Source organism: Cnephaeus nilssonii, assembly GCF_951640355.1.
Source record: "Cnephaeus nilssonii genome assembly, chromosome: 4".
NCBI classification, from domain to species: Eukaryota; Metazoa; Chordata; class Mammalia; order Chiroptera; family Vespertilionidae; genus Cnephaeus; species Cnephaeus nilssonii.
Window position 1 is genome coordinate 84,891,273 of NC_137075.1, and position 17,022 is coordinate 84,908,294.

Here is a 17,022-nt window from a genome sequence, read left to right on the forward strand (position 1 = left end):
CTCGGCCTCTCAGATTTCCTCTTCTTCTCCTTGCTTCTTTCCAAGGTGAAATCTGTCTTTATAAGGGAAGGTGGATTATATGAACTTATGGTGGCCTCAGTAGGAGTGGGGGGTAGAGACAAAGTCCTCAAATCTGTGCTCAACCCTCCGATCACCTAGAGCTCTGCTTTGAACTGGCTGTGGTAGACTTTCTCGGACAGGTGGCTTCTGAGGCACGCACCACTGCGGCGCATGGTCCTGGACATTTGCCTCTGGTCTTGAAGTCCCACACAATCAGGCTTCTACCTGTCCACAGACCCTGTGGCTCCCTCTGCATTCCTGTCCTCAGACATGTAAGAACTTCTGGGCCCCCTACAGGCCGCACACAAGTCATGGGGGGATGAGAAACTCTGCCTCAGGTTGAACTATCTACCTGAACCCCACCAAGGCTGCTGCACTATTGCCTTGTGGTCTTCTGGAGGTGGGGGCGTGCTGGGCTGTGCTAGAGAATGGCGACCTCCTTGTGAGATGGGTGGGGGAACCCCCGAGTTCCTGGACTCTTCTTAGCTAACTGGACATCGTAAACCTTCCTCTGTGCACACGAGTTTGGTTCTGAGGCAGGTGGAAAACCAGAACCTTCTATCTGACCTTCTCAATCCCTGTCTGACCCTTCTTTTTGAATAATTCTTGGGGTCAGAATTGGGCAGGTTTTGGGACTTCCATTTCATCAGCAGCACAAACTCTTCCCAGAGCAGCCAGCCTGCACTGAGGAAGAAGCTCTGTGACCTAGAATTGATGTTAGAGGGGGCGGTGGCATGGCTTATAAAACCCTTTTCTTTCTTAATAATGTCTGGTTTTCATGAATATTTTTTTGTTTGAAACTAAGAGGTCAAGGAAATCAGTTGTGATCAATCTCCCTATTCCAGGCAGTATCTATAATTTCCCAGGAACAATAAGCCTTGTAACTCAACTACTCAGCCCTGATGAGGGTAGGCTGCTGGGGAACCCGTTAAGAAGAGAATTAACTGGACCAGTTTAATATTTTAAAATATTATCCATAAACCTATGTGTTAACAGATGTCTGGAACAATGGCAACCCAACTTTAATCGTGGTTACTTTTGGACTCAGGCCATTTGGGTGAGGTGATTAATTTATTCTTTCCACTTTTGGTTTTACTTAGATTTTAAAGTGATACGCAGTAGTCTAATAAAAATGTCCATAACAAATTTTTTAAAATATACACATTTAACTTTATCATTACTTAGAGCTGGATTTTAATAATTTGGTTTGAATTCTTTCTCCCTGTAACTACGCCACCCTCCCCTCCTTTTAAACCCATATCAAGAACTAGCATCATATAGACTCATCATAATTCAGCATTCACTCATTCATGAACTGATTGAGCGTCTACTGAGCTCCAGGCCATATGTTGGTTATTAAGGATACAGAAATGAATACATGTCATATTTGCCTTTTGGGAAACCATAACTTAGTAGAGAAGACTAAGCACACAACGGCAGCACATTCTGATAAGTATGATTACATCTTTATTAAGCATCCACATATGAGTCAGTTCCTAGGCCAGGTCCTGGGGACAAAACACTTCATTTCCTCTGGAGAGTTTTTCACTAGAAGGTTCTCAGGGCCAACAAGACAACTCCCCCGCTCCCCCCAAAAAAAGTCTGCAGGGCAGCGTCTATAGACCCAAACTCGCCTCACCTTCAACCTCCAGCCAGTCAGTCTACCTGCAGGAAACAGGAACAGTTATAAGAAATCAGAAGTGACAGGTTCTGTGTCATCGATCAAAGAAAACGCAGGTGGCAGGATGGGCCGCTGCATAAAGCGTGGCCAGGTCTCTCCAGCCACCAGGGAGGAAGTGACTAAGGCAAGGAGTCAGAGCTCTGCACTGTTCTGCCCGGGAAGTCTCTCTTCAAACCCTGTCTCCTCACTGGCTGACTCACTGGCTTCTTCCTACAGTGTCAGAGCTGCCTCTCTCCAACTGCAGTGCTGAGTTAATAGAGAGATGGCTTGTTTCAAGGAACATTGCTGAAAACTTGTTTCGTTTCTCATTTCCATGTCTAGGTATGTCACTGACTGCTGAGTCATATTTGGCAAGCTCAGAATCTCTCTTCTCACCCGTTTTTCTATTTGGAAATCCTATATAATAAGAGGGTAATATGCAAATTGACCCTAACAGCAGAATGACCAGGAACGACTGGTCGCTATGACATGCACTGACCACCAGGGGGCAGACGCTCAACGCAGGAGCTGCCCGCTGCTGGTCAGTGCGCTCCTACAGGGGGAGCTCTGCTCAGCTACAAGCCAGGCTGATGCACTAAGGATGCCCGACTGCAGCTTAGGCCCACTCCTAAGCTGTCAGTCAGACATCCCCTGAGGGCTCCCAGGCTGCCAGAGGGATGTCTGGCAGGTGGACATCCCCCGAGGCGTCCTGGAGTACGAGAGGGCGCAGGCCGGGCTGAGGGACCCCCCGAATGCATGAATTTTTGTGCATCGGGCCTCTAGTATGGTTTATAAAGAGCTCTAAGGCATTTTCAGAAAAGGCACAAGCATATAAAAACGTTAGTGTTGTTTACCAAAAGGCTTTGACCTTTACGTAGCTTAATTAAAACATTATCTTATTGCAATAAAAATATCTTGCCTATTTTTTCTGCACTGGGATGAAAGCTCTTAGAAAACAGGGACCATTTGTTTACTTATTTCTATTCCCAGTACTCAGCAGAGTATAGCATAATGAAGTCAGGTATGCTCTGCCCGGTCCTTGAACCCAGTGGGAAATCCATGCATGTTGGCACACAGCCTAGAAGCATCATGAATTCTGTGGTGCCTTTGGACATTTTTTGAGGTGTAAGTCTATAGCTCTCATCTGATTTTCAACAGTGTGAGCAAAACAAACAAACAAACCACCAGTAAAAATCATAAAGGAGGCCCTTAGCATCTACTTATTTATTTTTTTTTACTGCCCTTCTCCTATTTATTTATCTTTATTGTTGAGATATTACAGATGTCCCTCTTTTTTCCCCCCATAGCTCTGCTCCACCCGGTTCCCACCCCACCTCACCCCAGGCCCTTGCCACCCTATTGTCTGTGTCCATAGGTACTGCATACATGCATATAAGATCTTTGTCTAATCTCTTCCCGAAACCCCCCAGACTCCTTTCCTTCTGAGAATCACCAGTCTGTTCCATTTCCATGCCCCTTATTCTATTCCATTCACCAGTTTATTCTGTTCATCAGATTTTTTTATTCATTTGATTTTTAGGTTCATTTGTTGATAGATATGTATTTGTTGTCACTTTGTTGTTCATAATTTTTTATCATCACCTTTTTCTTCTTCTTCCTCTTCTTAAAGAATACCCTTCAGCAGTTCATATAATACTGGTTTGGTGGTGATGAACTCCTTTAGCTTTTTCTTGTCTGTGAAGCTCTTTATCTGACTTTCAATTCTAAATGATAGCTTTGCTGGGTAGGTTCTTGCTATTCATCACTTTGAATATTTCTTGCCACTCCCTTATGGCCTGTATAGTTTCTGTTGAGAAATCAGCTGACAGTCGTATGGGTGCTCCTTTGTAGGTAACTGTTTTTTTCTTGCTGCTTTTAAGATTCTCTCTTTGTCTTTTGCCCTTGGCATTTTAATTATGATGTGTCTTAGTATGGTCTTCTTTGGATTCCTCTTGTTTGGGGTTCTCTGCACTTCCTGGACTTGTAAGTCTATTTCTTTCACCAGGTGGGGGAAATTTTTGGTCATTATTTCTTCAAATAGGTTTTCAATAAATTGCTCTTTCTCTTCTTCTGGCACCCCCATAATTCAGATGTTGGCATGCTTGAAGTTGTCCCAGAGGCTCCTTACACTATCTTCATATTTTTGGATTCTTTTTTCTTTTTGCTCTTCTGGTTGGGTGTTTTTTGCTTTCTCATATTTCAAATCATTGACTTGATTCTTGGGATCCTCTAGTCTACTGTTGAATCCCTGTATATTACTCTTTATTACAGTCAGTGTATGCTTAATTTCTGACTGGTCCTTTTCCATTTTTTTGGCGTTCTCACTAAGACCCTTGAAGGTCTCACTAAGTTCCTTGGAGGTTTCTAGAAGATTCTTGAGTAACCTTATAACTGTGGTTTTGAACTCTATATCCAGTAGTTTGCTTTCTTCCATTTCTTTCATTTGTGACATGTTTCTTGTCTCCACATTTTGGCTGCTTCCCTGTGTTTGTTTCTATGTATTGGGTAGCTGCTAAGTCTCCTTGAGTTGATAGAGTGGCTTTGTGTAGTAGGTATCCTATAGGGTCCAGTGGTTCAGCCTCCCCAATCACCTGAGGTGGACACTCTTGGTACACTCCTTTGTGGGCTGTATGCACAGTCTTGTTATAGTTGAGCCTTGATTGCTGTTGGTATCACTGGGAGGAATTGACCTCCAGACCAATTGGCTGTGGGGACCAGATGCGAATACAGTGAGAGAGGTGCTGTGCAGGAGACACCCTTATGGGGCAGGACTTGCTTCAGTGGGGCTTTGGTGCTCACTGAGTCTGCCCCTTGAGTATGTTACTTATGGATGTGAAGAGTTGTAATCTGGTATGGTCTCGCACTGACCACTTGGTACACTGGCTCTTGGATCTCCAAGGAGATGCAAAGTCAGCCACTGCCTGGGGCCACACAGCAGGAGCTACAGAGAGATCTGCAGATTCCTCCTCTTTGTATCGGATTTGGAAGTGCCTGGATGGGGCCCAGCTGTGAAGGAAAGCAGGCTGATGCTGGTGATGGCCTTGGGCCTTTTTTTGATAGCTTTGGGGCTCCCTGACCCAGCTACAGCTTGTTTGACAGGTTTTAGGCTGAGAAAGGACAGGCCATTCATATGCAAAAGCTGCTGCACATAGCTTGGGTGGGGTTGTAAATTGGGTGGGGCAGGGTCTCAGGGAATCTCCAGGGCAGAGTGAACAGAAATGTCTGCCAGTCAGTCCTGCACTGGGGAGGTCTCAGCACAGGAACAATGATGGCTGCGAGCACCTCCATCCGGAAGAGAGCTACCCCCACATTCCTGCACCGATGCCAGACCGTCCAGTTTCTCCCCATATCTGTCTGGGTCCGCCAGAGTCTTGCCTGGTACTGGAGCTCAGAGCAAGCGGGAGCTTGTAAATTCAGTTCACAGTGTAGGCCTTTTAAGAGGAACAGCTGAGTCTCCAGCAACCTGTGTGTCACTCAGCCCCAATCCGCATTTGTTTTTACAGTCCATAGTTCTTACTGCCCATAGGGACTTCTTTTCCCAACTCTGGAACCCTAGGCTGGGCGTCTGGTGTGGGGCTGGGACCCCTCGCTCCTCTAGGCAGCCTCCACAGAGGTGATCTCCCTCCTGATTAAAAAAGTGGCACACCCGGGTGCCGGGCCAGCCCGTTCTGTGCCTACGCACCTCCTACCAGTCTCAGTGTGCTTTCTTCTAGATCTCTCTAGTTGTATACTTCCACTCAACCAGCTTTCCCGCGGTTCTGGATGATAGTTGTTCTGTATTTTAGTTGTAATTTTGATGTGGTTGTGGGAGGCGGCAAGTATAGGCATTCACCTATGCCACCATCTTGGTTCCTCTCCCAGCATCTGTTTATTGAACTACAGAAGTACCAGAATTCTGGAGGAACCTGCACTCTCTCACAATATCTGCCTTGTCCATTTAATACCCAATTCAAAGGAGAAAATAGAAAGAAAAGGAGAAGTTGAGCACCATAAAAACGTCTTGTTGACACAGAAGGGACGAGTGATAGGAAGATGATCACTTAATATTAATGTTGCCCTAGCTAAATCACTATGCCCACGTTATCTATTTCAATTTAACAATAATCAAGCTATTGTAAAACTCTCAATACAGTGTCTTACAAAGAGAAGATAATAAATAGTTGATGGTGATAAGAAGGAATCAAGAAGAAATAAAAATAAGATACTGCAAAGATATTTCCATAAAAGCTTTGCTAGAACTTAATTTTGTCATAAATATTTCAAGAATAGTTTGGGACTTAGATTATAACTATGACTTCTAAATTTATAGTGTTGTAAAATTTTTAAAGCAAGTCAAATGTATTGAAGAGAGCAACAAAAAGTACAGTCAATGTTTCTAATTTTATGTAATGTTTCTAATTTCATTTATTTGTAGCCTTTTTAAAAAATCTGCTTCTCTGCCCTGGCCTGCGTGGCTCAGTGGTTGAGTGTTGACCCATGAACCAGGAGGTCACGGTTCGATTCCCGGTCAGGATACTTGCCCAGGTTGCGGGCTCGATCCCCAGTGAGGGTCGTGCAGGAGGCAGCTGATCAATATTTCCATCTCACATTGATGCTTTTCTCTCTCCCTCCCTGCCCCTCTCTCTATAAATCAATTTTAAAAACTTAAAAAAAAAAATCTGCATCTCCAGAGTAGACCAAAGCGCCTTGAGGATTCAAGTAGTCTTTTGGAAGGCAGCTGTGCTCCCCACTATGCCACCAGTGCACACTATGTTTTGTTTTGTTTTGTTTCTAACTCCCAACATTTTATATTGATACCAGGGCTTTACTTTCATCGCTGCTTCAGAAATATCACAATATCTGTGGTAAAGAAAAATGAGAAATGCCTAATTATAAATAAGTTGTCTCTCACATGTGAGACTGTTCCGTTTCTCCATGATTTATCTAATTTCTGTAGGAGGAAACATGGGAGCCTATATTGAGGCTGGAACTAAAATATAGACTGTGCATGTCATATAGGAGACAGACGTGCCATACCTAAATTCTGATTTTGGAACCCGAGGAAATCACTCAGTTGGACTTTAAATATCTGACGTCTGTATGTTTGTTTCACTTGCAGAATTTTAATTTTTTAGCCTCATTATTATAAAACAGAACTCAGATGCAAACAAAACCCATGTAAAACAAACGTGCAGCGGAATGAATTACAATAAGGCTGACATTCCGGTGACCAATACCCAAGAACTGGAACTTGGCCAGCCACCGGTCCTCATTTGTTTGTCACCTGCCCATCCCAAGTAGCCACTCCCCTGCCTTACAGCAGGTGGTCTCTGGATCAGTGGTTTCATCACTACCTGGGAACCTGATTGCAATGCAAATTCTTGGTCCCTATCACGGACCTGCTAAGTCAGAAACTCCAGGGGTAGAGCCTAGTGATCAGTGTTTCGAAAAACCCTCTGGGTGATTCAGGCATGTGTTTAAAGTTTGAGAACAATTGTTTTATAGTATCTGCCTTGTCCATTTAATACCAATCAATTCCTTGTGTTTCTTTCTAGTTTTATCACCAAAGTATGCATCTCTAAACACTGTATTATATTCTTGTCTGTTTTTAAGATTGACTGTGATTTTTTTTTAAATATATTTTATTGATTTTTATAGAGGAAGGGAGAGGGAAAGAGAGTTAGAAACATCGATGAGAGAGAACCATCCATCAGCCGCCTCCTGCACACCCCCCACTGGGGATGTGCCCGCAACCAAGGTACATGCCCTTGACCGGAATCGAACCCGGGACCCTTCAGTCTGCAGGCCAACGCTCCATCCACTGAGCCAAACTGGCCAGGGCTTGACTGTGATTTTTAAGTCTCCTTTAATCTAAAGGTTTCCCATCTGGCCCTTTCTTTTCCTTTCCTTCCTGTTCAAGAACCCAGGCTGTGTGACCTGCAGAGTTCCCCACAGTTTGACTTTGCTGACTAACACACAGTTTAAATTTGAATACATGAATTTGCTGATTGAATGTGTGGTGCAGTTCAGTTCAACATATTCTTCTTCTTTTTTTTTTTAATCAACATATTCTTTTGTCCTTGCATTTCCTGTAAATTGGCAGCTGGATTCAGAAGCTTCATCGGACTTTTGATCTTGTTGGCAAGACTACAGGTGGCGTTCTGTTCTTTTTTCAGGAGGCAAATAGTGTATGGCTGTCTCTCCTTTGGGGATGTTAGAAGCTGTTAATAATGTCTAGATCCATTAATTCATTAGGGGTGGCAAAATAATGATGCTCTAATTCTATCATTTCTTTTTCATTTATTAAGCTAGAATACTTTTGTAAAGAGGTATTTCCCTCTTCTACTAACCCAGTGGTATAATTTATATAGAAAGGTTTATTTCCCATCTTTTTAAACCAGTTTTGAAGATAATAAATTCGTTCCCCATTATCCTCCAAAAGTGAACAATTATTTTTTAATATCATAATGATTCATAGATTTACATATATTGGATAGATTTCAGTCCATTGCTATCATTATCATTATTGAAGCTCAAATCATCCCACCTTGGGCTAGTGGGAGTCCCTTGAAGTTGACTCCTAAGTCCTTATGGGAGGACCCTAGTAGTCTTTGGTAGCTTCCCTGCTAGCTGAAATGATAAGAGGCTCTGGTTCATGTTGTACCTTTCCTACCCTGGATCTGAAATCACTGCTCCAAGAAACCCTGGCTCCTTTCATTCGTTTATTTATTTCTCACCCAAGGATATTTTTCCATTGCTTCTTAGAGAGAGTGGAAGAAAGAGGGAAAGACTGAGAGAAATAGTGACGTGAGAGATTGGTTGCCTCCTGCACTTGCCCTGACCAGGGCCCAGGCCTGCAATCAAGGTACATGCCCTTGGCTGGAATCGAACTCAGGACCTTTCAGTCCACAGGCTGATGCTCTATCCACTGAGCCAAACCTGGCTCCTTTTAGGGCCAAATGGTATTTCAAGGCTAGTCTGAGCACTAGGGAGTCCTGCTACGAGAAACATTGCTTATACTAATATGTCTTTCAGCGAATGGACAAAGTTATAAAGTGTGTGTGTGTGTGTGTGTGTGTGTGTGTGTGTGTGTGTGAGTTAGTTTTCTAGTGCTGTGTAAATTACCCCAAAGCATAATGCTTACAACAATAAACATTTATGATTTTAAACAGTTTCAGTGGGTCAGGAACCGAGAGCAGCTTTCCTGGGGGGTTGTGACTTCGGCCAGGGCTGCACGATCCACTTCCAAGGCAGTGCCCTCCCAATCTGCACGTTGGTGCTGGCTGCTGGCAGGACACCTCGGCCTTCACCACATCGCCCTCCCCAAAGGCTGCAGGAATGTCCTCATGGCGGGGCAGCTGGCTTTCCCCGGAGCAAGTGATCCAAGCTAACAAGGCAGAAACACGATGATTTTTATGATCTAGCCTTGGGAGTCACACTCTGTCATTCACAAGCTATTCCCACTCGCTATACAGGTCAGGCAAGGGGTGGGGACTGCACGAGGCTGTGAATACCCAGAGGACAGAACGCTGGGGACCATCCTGGGGGCTGGTTGGTATTTAAAGATAAAATACCTCACACCTTTCTACAGAAACGTCCATTTCACATGTAGGACTCAGGGTTTTTATTTAATTGATTCTATATTACATCTCCTTTGTTTCATACTGGGAATCCTAGCAATTAGAATCCTATCTGATAAAAGGGTACTATGCAAATTAACCGTCACTCCATCACAAAGATGGCAGTGCCCATAGCCACAAGATGGCAGCGCCCAGTCCTCTCAGCCCCGCCGGATTCATGCGCAGGGCTACTAGTATCTTATAATTACCCCTTTGCTTTTAGGTTAGTTCAGATCTTTCAAGAGGCCAACACCAATACGGGGTCAGACACGCAGGAGATTTTGGCGGGGAACCTCTTTGGAAGAATAAAGGCAAGGACACCAGAGTAGCCGGGACAGCCTGCAGACACAGTGCTACGTCGGACGCCTGTGAAAGGGACACGGGGAAGGCAGGAGGACTGGTAGTAAGAGCCCCAGGCTGCTGCTCAATTCTAAGAGAGTTTAGACGCGGGGATGGGGAGCCCTCTATGCTGGGACCAGCAGGAGCAAGCCTGTACTAACGTACCCCCACCATGCTCAGTCATTGCTGGGAGCAGCCCTGGGGAACGTGGCCTCAGGGCAAACACAACGGGGGATCCAGAAGGCAGACTGGGACTGTCAGTCAACTATGAGAAGTTCTGGAAAAGCCGCAGCTTCATCTCACAACATACACCACAGACTCGGATAACACCCCAGTGCTCTCACCACCAACAGGATCACCGAGCAGAGTTAAGGTTGCGGGATTCAATCCCCGAACATACGAGAATCAACAAATGAAAGCATAAATAAGTGGAACAACAAACTGATGTTTCTGTTTCTCTCTCTCTCCCTTCTTCTCTCCCTCTCTAAAAAATCAACGTAAAATAAATAAATACAAAGTGTTTTTACAAAGAGGGTTATGGGGAGAGCATGTCTGAAAAGCATGTTGACATATTAGAATGACACTCTAACCAACCGAGCTACTGGCCAGGGCCTACTTTTGTACTTATGATTCCAAATATAGTCATGCACAATTAACAACAGGGATAGGTTCTGAGAAATGCGTCAGGTGACTTTGTTTTTGTATGAACATCATAGGGAGTATTTACACAAACCTAGATAGGATAGCCTACTGCACACTCAGGCTATGTGGTATATCACTGTGGTACATGCTGTCTGTTCTAACCAACATTGTTCCATAGTCACTGCATGCTGCGTTCTCCCCTTTTAACCCTCATTTAAGATTTAAGACTTTCGAATTTTTCGCATCCTCTGCCAGGCTAAAGTTACACATCCTCTCCCTTTACTGTCTCCTCTGCCTTTAACAAAATCAGTTAAACTTAACCTGACTTCAGTGTATCCTTTTGTAACTCACACCGGGGCCACATGCTAACCTGACAAGCTCAGGGAAGGCCTGCTTGGCAGTCTTGCAAACTCAGAGACCTAAAGTAACCACAAAGGATGGTCTGAAATTAAACTTTAACTAAAAGCAGTTATGGTGGATAGTTACATCCTAGGCCGGTATCTTCACTGACAAGGTCAACCTTTACCTTAACTGAGCCTATCTGTCTTTTTGCATCTATGATAACATATTCTTGAAATGTCTGTGTAACTTGTAACATCCCTTTTTTCTGGACCCCTTGGGGCACAACCTAATGTGCCTGGGCTCCAGGACAGATACCACAAATTCCTTCATTGTTATCATGTTAATTATTGGCTGTTGGCTATCCTACACCCATCTAAGTATGTGTCTATCATTTTACTTTTTATCCAATCCCAGAGTCCCCCTCTCCCCGCCTTTGCTTTCTCCCGCCTCTCTAATCTATCACCAATGGATTTCGTGTAACCCACCTACATCTCCTCCTTTGGTTCAATGTATAAATACAGATGTAACCCGCCATTCTCCGGAGCACTATCCCAATCGCTTGAGATACTGCTTCCCGGCAATTGTCGACAGTTTGGCTCAAATAAACTCACAAAGATTCTTTACAGGTTTGAATGTTTTTACGTTAACAGTATTTTACACATCCTCTGCCAGGCTAAAGTTACACATCCTCTCCCTTTACTGTCTCCTCTGCCTTTACCATAATCAGTTAAACTTCACCTGACTTCAGTGTATCCTTTTGTAACTCACACCCCCAGGACCAAAGCAAGGGTGCAAAATCTGTGATTTTTAATTTATTTATTTAATTTTTTTTTTTTTTTTTTTTTAGCTAAAACAGATCTTGAGGCACCCCAACCAGGGATCAAACCTGCAACCTGGGTATGTGCCCTGGCTGGGAATCAAACCCACCACTTTTTGTTATTGTTGTTCCATTTATTTATTTATTTATTGGGGTTATTTAAAAAAATATATGTGTATATATTTTTATATTGTTGATAGTATTACAGGTAGCTCCCATTCCCCTCCCCTTTAGTTCCCTCCTCCCAGCCCCTATCTCCCCCACCCCCCAGGTCTTCACCACCCTATTGGCCATGGCCATGGGCTATGCATATAAGTATATAAGTTCTTTGGTTTATTTCTTCTCATCCAGACCCACCGCCTTTCGGTGCACAGGACCACACTCCAACCAACTGAGCACACTGGCCAGGGCAGGGAAGATGTGCTCTTGAGCAGGCTCCTTCTATGACCCTGGGACATCAGGCGAGTGTGTGTGTGCAGGCGCCAGGGGGAGGGCGGGGCAGGAGCAGAATGTGTGGCTCAACCCTGCTGCGGTTAGAGGTACTTCAGCTGAAAAGTTTGAGAAGCATTGGTCTACATATAGATCAGGGAAAATTTTTTCAGCTTTGAAAACACAATTTAAATAACAATAAGTGAAGTTTCATAAAGCAGCTGGCGCAGCTGAGCGACTATTCCGGAGCACAGGTTTTAGTCTGGGTTTTGCATCTTCCCTCTCCTTTCTTATTCACGGCCCCAGAGTTTTCACAATTCGAAATGGCTCTGTAAACCAGGTAAGTACACAGAGACAAATCCGGGGAAACTCATATTCTTGAGTCCCATCAAGATTCCCAAGATGAAGGCTGGGTGAGAAAGGGCCATTGAACTTTTGTTGTTGTTGTTGATAGTTCGCCCTTGGATGAATACGTGAGCATCTCTTTGGCCTCCCGTATGAGAACTGATGAACATTTTTCTCTCATTTCCTTGATCTTTACCCCAAATTGAATGATGCTGTCCTTCCAGATGCTGGTTTATTGTGCTCACCAGGCTTCCGTGGCGTCCACTGTGGGGAGTCTTGCTGGGCAAGGCAACCGTCCCCTGGCATGGGGACAGTAACCACCCAGGCAGAGAAACCCATGTCCAGTGCAGCGATGCCCATTCCTGGTCTAAATCCCACCTTGCCCCCGAGATTTAAGAAGGAGAAGGATAAAAAAAGCAAATGAGCTTCTGGTTTTGGCTCCTGATTTCTCCTCAGGGCTAAATTCTCCCCACTCAAACCAAACACCTCCCACCTGCCAAGAAAAAAATCTGGAGTTAAAAAAAAAAAATCAGACTTGTAAAACAGAACATGGGCTGATTATTTTCATTACAAGAAGATTTTTCATTTTCAGGGAGAGCATTTGCCAATAGATTCCTTTAAATAACCAACTCCCTGGGCATGTTTAAAAGGAGATATGATTATATGATTGACAATGGCATGACTTACATCGAACTTTTTTGCTAACACTTCCCATCCATGTCATTGGGGTGGCCTTGCCAGATAAGGACAATGGAAATACAGGTGAACCAAGATTGTAGTAAAATAGTATTTCTAGAGTCACAGTGGAGAGCAATAATCTTTGAACATCTTATGTCTGGCTCAAATGTTATAAAACCAGGCTGTGTCCTGGTCCTCGCCCCTTCAACCAACAGCTGTTTAATTTGGTTTAGTCTGCAGTTGCAGATACTGTAGGACGTAAGGGTACAAGCCCTAGAGGTTGACTGCCTGGATTTCAGTCTCAGCTGTGCCCCTTACTATTTCTGTGACCTTAGGAGAGTTATGGAGCCTTTTTGAGCCTCTGTTTTCTCACCTGGAAAATGGTTGACATGAGGATTAAATGTGGTAATATATTAAATGTGGTAATATATGCAAAACCTAATCTGCCTAGCATGTACTCAGTTATTAATAACTGTTAGATGAGTAGGATGCCATTCCTCAGGCCCCGCAAACAGGAGGACAGATGCCCTGTTCTATTCTGATTGCACAATCCATGAACCAAAAGTAGGCTCAATATGCAGCTTCTCCTAATATCTAATTCGCAGTGAGAGAACAATTCTCTCTTAGGTGGACCACACTCCAAACTGCTGCCTTCAGCTAACATCCCTTCAGATTTCAAATGATCAATATTAAACAACTCATTCAGATACCAGGATTATACATGATGTTATCATATTTGCTACATCAGTTTCTTCAGAGCACAAAGGACCAACTGCCCAAGCCGGTTTGGCTCAGTGGATAGAGCATCAGCCTGCAGACCAAAGGGTCCCGAGTTCAATTCCGGTCAAGGGTGCGTACCTCAGTCAGAGGTTCCTCCCCGGCCCGGGCTCTGGTTGGGGCTCTTGCAGGAGGCAACCGATTGATGTGTTTCTCTCACATCGATATTTCTCTCTGTTTTTTCCTCTCGCTTCCACTCTCTCTAAAAATCAATGGAAAAATATCCTCGGATGAGAATTTAAAAACAAACAACCATATTCTAACTTCCCCTCCATCCCCGACAGATAGTATTAATGACACTGAGCATCTTTCCCATTGAGGCTGGATGAAATCTCAGAACCCTTGCAACACAGTGCCCACAGCCACTACAAGTCAATCAGAGTTGGCATGCCTGGTCAGTGGATGGTACTCTGAGACCTTATGTAAACATTCATTCAATTACTTGAATTTCCCCAAAAGAAAATTGTGGCTCTACCTTAAGAGGTCACGAGACCCCCAGGACAGTAAGAAAAGTAGTTGGATTTCTGAACTTTTATAATCAAAGATCATCCCTGACATAGGCATACTCAGTTACCACAGCATGTGAAACTCCTCCCAGTTAGCAATATAGGCACAATGTCTACAGGGCAAGCTCTTGCCAGAGAGCTCAGCCTTGATGTTATTGCCATTCAAATCTTGCCAAACCATGTTAAATGCCCAACTGACATCATATGAAAGTCAGATATGATCTACCTATTTATTAATAGTTAATCTAATAAGCTACTTTTGTAAAAAGCTAGATCACAAAAAATTTGTACTGATTAACTGCAACCCCTTTGAGCTGTCCCTCTTCAAACCAAAACAATCACAACAAAAATAAAAATAAAAACACCTTTATCTTTTGTAAAAAGACTTTTAGATGTCTTTCAATAGGCTATATATATGTAAAAAAACAATTTAAAAAACACAGAAAATAAAATGCTTTGCAGGATTATGGGGATGCACAGATACCAAGACTCTAGAAAATGTGATTATATTGTGCTTATGTATTATTCTTAACTCTGAGCTATAGAAAAAATGGTAGGTTAAATAATTCTCATTATCTTGGTGAAAGAAAGTATTTTTACTCTTTAGATGAGACACTTTCCTGGAATATAGATATCAGGATTCGTGCATGATGTTATCATATTTCCAAGTCTTCTGACTTTCTGCTTTTGCTTCTTTTATATGAAAACTTAGTCATCAAATATTCAGGGAAGATTGGCCATACAGCACAAAATCAACCCATATTCAGACTTGTCCTGTTTTATCACTTTCTGATTGTTGTTGTGGTTCATTATTTGATGTATGAAACTTTCAAAAGTTTCTCTCTTAAAAATGGAACTTCATTTATCTTTGACCATATTGTCTAATAAATTGAAGTTTACTTACAAATCTTCACTGAATGAGGTCACTTCCTTAATAGCATTTCTGACAGATGGCAATTGCTGTTAGTAACAGCAGTTGACATCCTGGGAATTTAAATATTCAAAGCAATTCAACAAGAATTTATTTAGTAATCTATTTATGTGTCATAAACAATGTGGCTTGAGCTTCAAGGCATGCTGGGAGTTCCCAGTTAGGAAGAGGATTTGAGCTAACGCCAGCCAAGACCAAATCCCAGTCCAGGCCCAAGTCCAAAATCAAGAAGTCTGAATTGGAAAGGTAAAATGGGACATGAAGCAGATATTAAAAAGCAACAAAAGCTCTAATCCTTAAGGGTCAAGTCTGAGTCCAAGATCAGGGATATCTGTTGAGATTGATGAAAGTTATAACTGGTTGCAGGATCCAGAGCAAGATATTGGCAGGCATTAGCTGAATTCATGGCTTCTATTTGTAGCTGGACTTCAGTTCTAGCAAGAAATGAATAGATACCAGTAGAGTAGGGAGGGAGGTTGTAGTTGGATGTATGTATGGCTTCCCAAAGACTAATTTCATCCCCAAGCAATGTAGATATTGGATATAGGGCCATATGACTTTCATGTTCTACCATGGCAGACACTGTTATACATTCTCTGATATCCAGGACTTTTCCCTTTCTTCTTCCTTGTTTCTGGACAGTGATGTGCCCAGCCCCAGGCAATGGATTATGAACAGTCTAAGCTAGTCATATCAGTCATGTTCTCCAACTTCCTGGACTCCCTTGCAGCAGTAAGTGCCATATGACCCAAGTGTGGTCAATGAGACAGTGGGGAAGTTTGCTGAAGATGTCATTGGGAAAGCTTTTGTTTTTCCTTTAAAAGGAATAGAACAGACCTAGCCTTCACTCCTTTTCCCCCCTGACTTGCCTGTACTTGTAACTAGAAAGAAAACGCTAAGAGAGTCTAGGAGATGCCAGCCCTGCCATCATTGGCCACTAAAATAATGCCAGGAGCAACTTTTATCTTGTCTGCTATTATATAAGAACTAGAGGCCTGGTGCATGAAAATTCATGCACTGGAGGGTGGGGGTCCCTCAACCCGGCCTGCCCTCTCTCACAGTCCGGGAGCCCTCAGGGGCGGGAGGCGACCCGGCGATCAGGGGAAGGCAACACCCTCATCACACCTCTGCTGCTGCTACTGCCGGCAGCACAAGCCTTGGCCGGCCCTGGTTACCTGAGCCTCAGGTGGCCGTGGGTGGCTGGACAGCCACCATCTGAGGCTTGCCTGTGCCTCGGGCCCACCCTGGATGACTGGGCAGCCTCCATCCAAGGCTTGCTTGTGCCTCAGGCCGGCCCTGGGTGGCTGGGGGGCTGAGGGCAAGTACAGCCACACCGTGCACCTACTACCCCCCTGGCTGGGCTGAAAGGACTGTGGGACTCCGGCGGGGCTGAGGGAACTAGGCACCACCATCTTGTGGCTATGGGTGCTGCCATATTTGTGATTTGATGGTCAATTTGCATATTCCCTCTTTATTAGACAGGATTGTAAACCCCTTTGTTTAAGCCATTGATAGAATTCCATTATTCACAATGGAAAGCATTCCTAACTAATACTCCACTCACAATGTAGATGGAAATCCTAACCACTATCACATTCAGAAACTGGGCCAAGTGTACATGTGGCAGAAGATGGAAAGTGATATGTTTTGGAGTGGGCTGAGGGCCCCAGAGAGGAGAATGGCAATGAGCTTGGCTTGAGAGCCTTGTAATTTTGTTTGGGAGACCAGACTTATGACATGGTCTAATCAGATCCCATCTGAGTTATTTGCTCTAGTTTAGAAGACCATGTTTTAAGATGGACAATATCTAAGGTTAGCCTAATATAGTTGAAATACTGGAAAGCATATCATGGAAGAAATGGTTGAAATAAGAGAATTGTAGCAGCAAGAATGTTGGT